The sequence below is a fragment of the Marmota marmota genome, unplaced genomic scaffold, assembly GCF_001458135.2.
Source record: "Marmota marmota marmota unplaced genomic scaffold, marMar, whole genome shotgun sequence".
In the NCBI taxonomy this organism is placed as follows: Eukaryota; Metazoa; Chordata; class Mammalia; order Rodentia; family Sciuridae; genus Marmota; species Marmota marmota.
In genome coordinates this window covers 155,081-163,720 of record NW_026000026.1, presented here as the reverse complement: position 1 = coordinate 163,720, position 8,640 = coordinate 155,081, and the positions used below count along the sequence as shown (strand labels likewise).

At 46.1% G+C, this 8,640-nt stretch overlaps 1 pseudogene; it reads right to left on the bottom strand.

Annotated features, from left to right (window-relative positions):
- Positions 1-7,230: 7,230 nt before the first annotated feature.
- On the bottom strand, positions 7,231-7,979 carry LOC107140250 (annotated as a pseudogene).
- Between the last annotated feature and the right edge of the window lie 661 nt (positions 7,980-8,640).

The window sequence follows — 8,640 nt, the reverse complement described above, 5'->3', positions numbered from 1 at the left end:
TGTATGAAAAGAATAATTTTAAGTCCTTTTTCTTAACACGTGCCCCCCGTGTCTTGAGCGGCTCCTTGAGGCCTGACAAAAACAACTCATGTGACGAAACTGCTTGTCCCATGGTGGGTCACTCACCTTGCGTCGTCCTCACTCTCCTCCTGGATCTGTCTCTCGGTCGTGTCTGCCGAGGCGATCTCGCGCTCCCGCTTGGCCAAGTCTTCCCGGAGGACGGCGTTCCTTCTCAGTCAAAGGCTCGAGCCCCACACTGGGCGCCAAATGTCCCGTCCGGCAGGACACATCAACGTGGGCAGCGAACCTAGATGGGGAGGAATGAAGGGACAAGAGACACGAAAGGTGACAGCAAGACAGGAGTTCTGATCAAGCTGCAAACTTTTATTGTTCACACAGGGGTATTTATATGCTGGGGATGGGGAAGCTCTCTTATCGGCAGTTGCTGGATGTCTGCACAAGGTGAGATAACCGCAGGATGTTTCAGGAAGATAGGTTTCAGGAAGATAGGTGGCCGCAGGATGTCTCAGGGAGATAGGTAGCTGCAGGATGCCTCCCAGGCAGGATGTCTCCCAGGGGGCTGTCAGGCTAATCTTTGAAGGAGAATTTCCTTCTAGTCCCTGACAAACTTTGAGTAGTGTAGTTGAGCCTGCAGCTCCCAATGTTGTCTGTGGTGAAGGCAGGAAGGACAAAACTCCAGACTACACTGTCCAGAATCATTGGGGATTCCTGCATGAATGTGCAGTTGGTAATACCCAGAAATTTCTGTGATGAGGGCTGCTTTGGTAGAGCACTTGACTAGACTACCTAGAATCCTTGTGGTATTAGGTCAAGAACAGGAAGAAGAGGTATGTGGGCAAAATACTGGGCTACATCACTACATCACATCCTCAGGGTTGCCAATCCAAGGATCTTCTTGGTGAGCAGGAAAAACACAGGACTACATTTCCCACAAATCTTAAGGGGCTTTAGCTTCCAGGATCCTCTGTGGTGAGGGTTGCCTGCAGAGATCTGAACTTCACTACCCAGAATGCTACACAGCGGGTGGTGCCAAGGTGAGCCGGAAGCCTGCAACTCCCAGAGGTCAGGCTACACTACCCTGAAGCCCTGGTGTCCTTCATCCCCCAGACACTTGTGGTGGAGTGCTACAAGGACAGAGCTTTGAATTACCACTCAGATTCCTCAGGAGTGTCCTGGTAGGCTTGTGGCATGCAGTTCCCAGGAGACTTGATGTGAGGTCCACTTATGTAGGAGGGGCTGCACTACCCAGAATAATCAGTGGCCTGCTGTTCCCAGAAACTTCTGAGGTCAGAGGGCTGCCTGAATAGAACCGACCACAATACCCAGAATTCCTAGGGGTGTGTGGGCAAATGTGCAACCTGACATTCCAGCAACCTCTGCAGTCAGGGCTGCACTGTAGGATGCCAGACTACACTTTACCCAGAGTACTTGGAGTACCAGGCAAGCCTGTGACTCGCATCCCTAGAGACCTCTGGGGTGAAGGCAGGATGCCATCCAGAGTTTTCTGGAGTTCCTGGGCCAGGATGTGGCACACAGCTCCCATAGTCCTCAAGGCAAGGGCTGTGTGGGCAGAACATCAGAATACATTGTCCAGAATCTCTGGGAACAAGTGGACATGCAGCCTGGGGCTCCCAGAGGCCTCTAAGAATTCTCTAGAATCTCCCACATGGTAGTGGGGTGCATCCTGCAGCTCCCAGAGGATGCTGGGAATTTTCCTTTGAGCCGCAGGTTCTCCTCACCTTGACAGTGATCACAGTGGGCTGCCATTCACCTTCTTGCAAACCACAGTTCTGTCACTCGTCTGAAATACTACACTTCCCAGATGCCTCTGCAGCGGCCTGTTTCTGGCCTTAAGCCCCTGGGCGTGCGAGGGAAGGGTTGGGGGCGGTGTGCACGTCCCTCCTCTGTCCGCCTGGCCCTGGCTCCTGCAGCGCATGGCCTTGGGTCTTGGGAGGTGCTTTCCTGGACGCCTTTTTCTCCTCGCTTGTGTTTCCGCTTTGGAGATGCCACAGGAACACTGCCAGGCGGGTGAACCACTGGGAACACGCTCTGCGCAGTACTGCGGGGCGAAGGAAGCCTGGAGCGGCTCCGCCTCCCGGGCCGCGGGGCGGCGCCTGCGCGGGGCGTGGCCAAGGGGGCGGAGCCCGCGGGGCTCCACCTCCTTCGAGGGTGCAGGAGCCTCCTCCTCCAGACCAGAGCGGGAGAGACCTGCCTCTGCTCGTGGTGGGCCACCTGCAGGGAGGGGCGGAGGTCTCGCTCCTCAGAGCAGCCCGAGGGGGACGCCCGGCCTGGGGACGCTGTGGGTCCTGTCTCTAGGGACGCCCGGGGCTCCCCTCTCCTCAGAGCAGACCGAGGGGGACGCCTGGCTTAGGGACGCTGTGGGTCCTGTCTCTAAAAGCTTCCTCTCCTCAAAGCAGCCTGAGGGAGACCAGTCTCAGGCAGATGCCTGGCTTGGGGACCCTGTGGGTCATGTGTGCAGGGTCACCTGGAGTTCCCTTCTCTTGAGCAGCCTGAGGGAGACACTGGTTGGAGACCCTGGGGGTCATGTCTTCTGACGTGTCTCTTGAGCTCCCTTCTCAGAGCAGCCTCGGCCGCCTGGCTTGGAAACACTGTGGTCCTGTCTGTAGGGATGCCCAGAGTGTCCCCGGCACAGCAGCCTCGGGCACACACCCAGCCTGGGGACACCGTGGTCCTGTCTGTAGGGATGCCCAGAGTGTCGTTGGCACAGCAGCCTCGGGCACACACCCAGCCTGGGACACCGTGGTCCTGTCTGTAGGGATGCCCAGAGTGTCCCCAGCACAGCAGCCTCGGGCACACACCCAGCCTGGGACACCGTGGTCCTGTCTGTAGGGATTCCAGGCACTCCCTTCTCAGAGCAGCCTCCAGGAGATGCTCCCGAAGCTTCTCAATAACCAGGCAGCAGGTGAGGAAAAGGTGGGGAGAGCGAGGAGAGAACCTGACTGGGCCTGAGAGCCAGCAGCCTGGCAGGGACCCCTGCTGTCTTTCACTGTGCAGCAGCACCCTCCCCAGGCTGTCGGCCTCATAATCTAAGGTGACCCTGGTAGTTTCTGGGTAACCTGGCAGGGAGGAAGGAAGAATGCTGAGGGAGGTTCTCGAGCCTGAGGGGATGAGGCCCCAGTGAACCCCATTACTTGTTTCCTTAATGTTCTTATGGCTCAGTTTTTTCTTGGAGTGTTAAAGTAGTAGAAAATATTTTGAAAAATTCAAAAGTACATCTGTTAGTCCCACAGTTATTTAAGTAAATGTATTATTTCTAACAAAGAATTTAAAATTTATTCCATGGCTTTCATGGAACTAGACTCATTGACCACATTTTTCTTTGGCTGAGAAAGTCAGAGTTTAATTGACAGTACATGTTTATTTTCCCTCTTTAAAAAATGTTTTTGTTAGTGCAATTTAGTATATATGATAGTGGAGTCCATTTTTATGTATGCAGACATGTGTAGAATATGATTTACTTCATTTCATCCCCATACTTCTACTTTGCTTTTCTTCCTCCCACTCCCTGCTCCCCCTTCTCTACTGGTTTTACTTTTATTCGTTTATTGTTTTATTAAATCGGTGCTTTTTGGATACACATAAAGGTGGGGTTCTCTGTGGTCTATTCACATATGTACATAGAATCATTTGGTCAATTTCATCCTGCAGTTTTTCTCTTTTCCCATACCTCCTCTCTCTCCCTTTCTTCTATTCCACTGATCTCCCTTTTGTCTTTATGGGATCTTCCCCTTTTTATATTTCCTAATCTCTGTCTAGTTTCTGCATATGAGGTGAAATGTTTCACCTTTGACTTTTCAAGTCTGGTTTATTTTACATAGCATGATGTTCTCCACTTCCATCCATTTACCAGGAAATGCCATAATTTCATTCTTTATGGCTAAGTAAAACTCCATTATATATATCACATTTTATCCATTCATCTCTTGATGGACACCTGGCCTGTTTCCATAACTTGGCTATTGTGAATTGTGTTGCTATAAACATTGTGTTGCCTGTATCATTATAATATGCTGATTTTTTTTTTTTTTTTTTTTACAAATACCGAGGAGTGGGATAGCTGGGTCATATGACGGTTTCATTTCTAGTGTTTTGGGGAATCCCCATACTGATTTTCATAGTGATTGTATTAATTTGGAGTCCCACCATCAATGTATGAGTGTACCTCTCTTTGTACATGCTTTCCAGAATTTATTATTATTTGTATTCTTAATGTTTGCCATTCTAATTGAAGTGAGGTGAAATTTCAATGTAGTTTTGATTTGCATTTCCCTGATTGCCAGGGATGTTGAAAAAATTTTTTTCATATATTTGTTGGTCATTTGTATTTTTTCTTTTGAGAAATGTTTGTTTAGTTCTTTTGGCTATTTATTGAGTTATTAATTGTTTTGTTATTAAGTATTTTGGGTTCTTTATATATTCTGGATATTAATCCCCATTTGGAAGAGTAGCTGGCAAAGATTTTCTCTCATTCTGAGGGTCTCTCTTCGTGCTCCTATTTCCTTTGTTGTGCAGAGCTTTTTAATTTGAATCTGTCTCACTTATTGAGTCTTGATTTTATTTATTTAACTTTATGGGTCTTGATAAGGAATTTGGTACCTGTTGGTGAGTTAAGTTTCTATGAGCCCAATCTAGCTTTTCCACTGACTTATACCTTCATTTCAGAAATCCCGAATTTTGAATTTGTTAATCTATAATAAATAGCACCTTCCATTTTAGAATCAAGTGCTTTATAGCTTCTGCTAAATAGTTCATTGTCCATGAACATTAAAATGCATTAAAATGATGATGAAGATGAAGATAGAATAAAAGGAAATGGGCTTTATTGTAATAATGCATCCATGCCCCCCACTCCCCGCAGTAGTACTGTGGATTGAGCCCAGTATGCATCCTAGATAAGTGCTCCACCACTGAGCAACATCCCCAGTTCTTTTTTATTTTGAGACATGATCTTGCCCAGGTTGGTCTCAACTTGCAGTTATCCTTCCTCAGTCTCCCAAGTAGCTGGGATTATAGGTGTGAGCCATCTTGTCTGGTTCCCCTCCTCTTTCAGCATTAGGTAATGAATACCTGCCACTTAGGCAGTACTTTTTAAGGCAGCTGGTACACAGTAGGTAGTGGTGGTGGGTGGCCCAGGGACTACTGACCCTGGATTCATGGAAGCTGCTGGTGCCTAGTGCGATGGCGGGTCAGGTAGGCAGTCACTACCTCTGTAGAACTTCAGCAGCAGTTTCCCTGTGGTAGGATGTCAGGATGGAAAGCTGGAGATTGAGCCGCCCTGAGCTAGAGACCACCAAGGCCCTACCACCCTTTTGCCCTTCCTCTAGACCCAACCCTTCCCAGGCCCTGCCCCTTCTCCAGACCTGCCCTTCCTCTAAGCCCCACCATATCCAGGCCCCTCTTCTAAGATAACCCCTCCACTCTCTCTGGGCTAGGATGAGTAGCCAGCCCACTGCTGCCAATTGGCAGTATGTTTGCAGTTGTGCACAAAACAATGTCTGTTGTACAAACATTGATATCCTGCATTGGATAAAATTTCTTGACTGTATCAGGCTTTGGTATATTATAAAATGAATTTAGGAAAGTCACCTAGTTTCTCTTTAGATCATGGACACTTGAAATAAAATCAGAATTTGTTAAAGGTGACAGTTCATGAGCCCCAATGACCCTGGGGTCTTTTCTAGTGGGAGATCTCTAAGCACCAGTTTAAGCTTTTCTATGCTAATTGATTGATTTATAGTCTTATTGTAGAGTCATGTTGCAATGTCTGTACTTACTAGGAAATCTCCCTTCTCCTCCAGGTTTCCGGTTCCATGCAGTAGGTTTCTTCCTCTGTGCAACTTTTATTTGTTCTTTCTAGATACAAATGATAGTAGAGTGCATTTTGACATATTATACATATATGAAGTATAACTTATTTTAGTTTGGATCCCATTCTTGCCATTGTACATGATGTGGAGTTTCACTGGTTGTGTATTCATATATAAACATACAAAAGTCATGTCCAATTCATTCTACCGTCTTCTCTATTCCCAGCCTCCTTCCCTTATCTTTCCCTTTGTCTAATCCAGAGAATATCTATTCTTCTCTCCTCCTGCCTTATTGTGAATCATCATCCACATTATCAGAGAGAGCATTTGGTCTTTGTTTTTTGGGGTTGGCTTATTTCAGTTACCATGATAGTCTCCAGTTCCATTCATTTACCAGCAAATGCCATAATTTCATTCTTTTATATGGCTAACATTCCATTGTATATTTTACCACATTTTCTTTTTTTAAATTTATTTTTTAGTTTTAGGTGGACACAATATCTTTATTTTCTTTTATATGGTGCTGAGGAGCAAACCCAGTGCCTCACACATGCCAGGTGAGTGTGCTACCACTTGAGCCACAACCTGAGCCCCTTACCACATTTTCTTAATCTGTTCATCAGTTGAAGAACATCTAGGTAGTATTGAACTTTTAATTTCTCCTCTTTCCAGTTTTCTACAGAATTCTTAATATTTCTGCTGTTTTCATCAATAATATTTAAAAAATACTTTTAGTTTACTTTGTTTTTGATTGAGAGAATTATCTTGTTTGAAATTTCTCATGGTAATGTTAAATTATTTTAATTAATTTCCATTTATTAAGATATCTCTGGGGGCTGTGTGTGCATCTGGGTGGCAGAGCAGTTGTTTAGCATGTGAGAGGTCCTGGGTTGGATCCCAGCACCACAGACCCGCACACACAGACGACATCTTTGACAGGACTCAAGCGTCAGAGGTATCCAGAGGCATAATTAAAGAGATCACATATATACATATACACATACATCACAATACCCCTTCCAGATTTGGATGTAATTATTCAAAGCAAAAATTTTAAATCAGTTTTAGAAAACAGAAGCAGGATGGTGGATGGTGATCTTTTAATATTAACTATTGATAGTTCATGATACTTAAAACCATTGTAGATGAAATTTCCTTAGGACTCAAATCATTAGGTATGTAAGAGACAAGTCAGTATGTAAGAGACAAGTCTGCTTTTTGTAATTCAGATACTGGAGCAGACCAGTTACCTCCACCCAAAAGACCCTTGCCATAATTAAACTTCTTTTGTCAGAATGATATTTACAAAGAATGTGGGCAGGGTTTCTGCCAAGGGCATTGTGATTTGAAGCTTTCTCAACTTATAAGTGCCAGGTTTGCAGACAAAAGGTGTGACAGGGCCTGTCTCAAAGAAAGCTTGTTGCTATGCAAAAGATACTATCTCTGTTTTCCCGGTAAAAAGCTATCAAAACCTCTGTCTAGCCTAAGAATATGGGACAAAGGTAACTGTTTTGTACCCACCCACTGACATGTAACCACCCCACTGAATATAAAGTTTAAAGAATTTCCAGACTTTGGGGCCAGATATTTTTAGGCATTAGCCCTTCTAGACCACTGCAACTTAGAAAACCCTGCTTCCTGAAAATTCCTTGGGTGTTCAGCCTCATCTATACTATATCAATACATTTACTAAAAATAAACCTTTATTTTTTAATTTTTTTTTTTTTTAGTAGTGTGTGTTTTTATTGCCCAGAGAGTGCTTTACGGGCTTGTAGGTGATGGAGAACTCGCCCAGGTAGTGGCCGATCATCTCCGGCTCCACCTGGTTGAAGGTCTTGCTATTGTAGACGCCAACCATGCTGCCCACCATTTCAGGCAGAATTATCATGTCCCTTAGGTGTGCCTTCACCACCTCTGGCTTCTCCATCGGGGGTGCCTCCTTTTTGGCCTTGCGCAGGCGCTTCAGCACCGAGTGCTGCTTCCTCCGCAGGCTCCGGTTCAGCCTCTGCTGGCATGAGCTGTACAGCTGCATTAGCTGCTCCTAGGACATGTCCAGCAGCTGGTCGAGGTCCACACTGCGATAGGTGAACTTGCCTAGGTCGGCTTCTTCTTCTGCTCCACTCCCACCATCTTGCCTGCTCTGCGGATAAAAATAAACATTTTTAGACAGACACTTTCTTTTCTACTTTTCAAATTTAGGAAGCATCTTCATGTGTCTTATTGATACTGCTGGTTATTGGTGACGAGTCCTGCTTTCTCACATGTTGAAGTGTAACATTAGAGAAGCACGCCAAGGCAAACATATAAAACAGGGTTTATTTAAAAAGGGGATTGAAAGAAAAGTGACCACAACACTCGGAGCAACCAAAAGATCTTTATTGCAGCAGTGCAACAAAGAGAAAAGAAAGAAGGAAAGAGAGAGAGAGAGAGAGAGAGAGAGAGAGAGAGAGAGAAGAGATGAAGAGGGAGAGAGCAAGAGCAAGAGAGAGACAGAGAGCGCACACAAGAAAGACAAAGAGAGCAAGAGAGAGAGAGCAAGAGAGAGGGGGGCCTGGCAGGAGGGAGTTTTTATAGCCCAAATCTAATGGGGCCTCTGGGTCTGCAAGCTGCCTTGTTGGCCCAAGGGGGGGTTAAGTGTTCAGCCTTGAGCAGGGTTGAATGTTCAGACTTGAGGCAAACAGGTGATAAAGGACCAGATAGAGGGGGGTTTGAGTGCGTGGGCTATCTTGCAGCCAACATCTGTTCAGCCTGCCCTGCAGACAACACAGTTCAGCCTGCTCTGCACCCAACA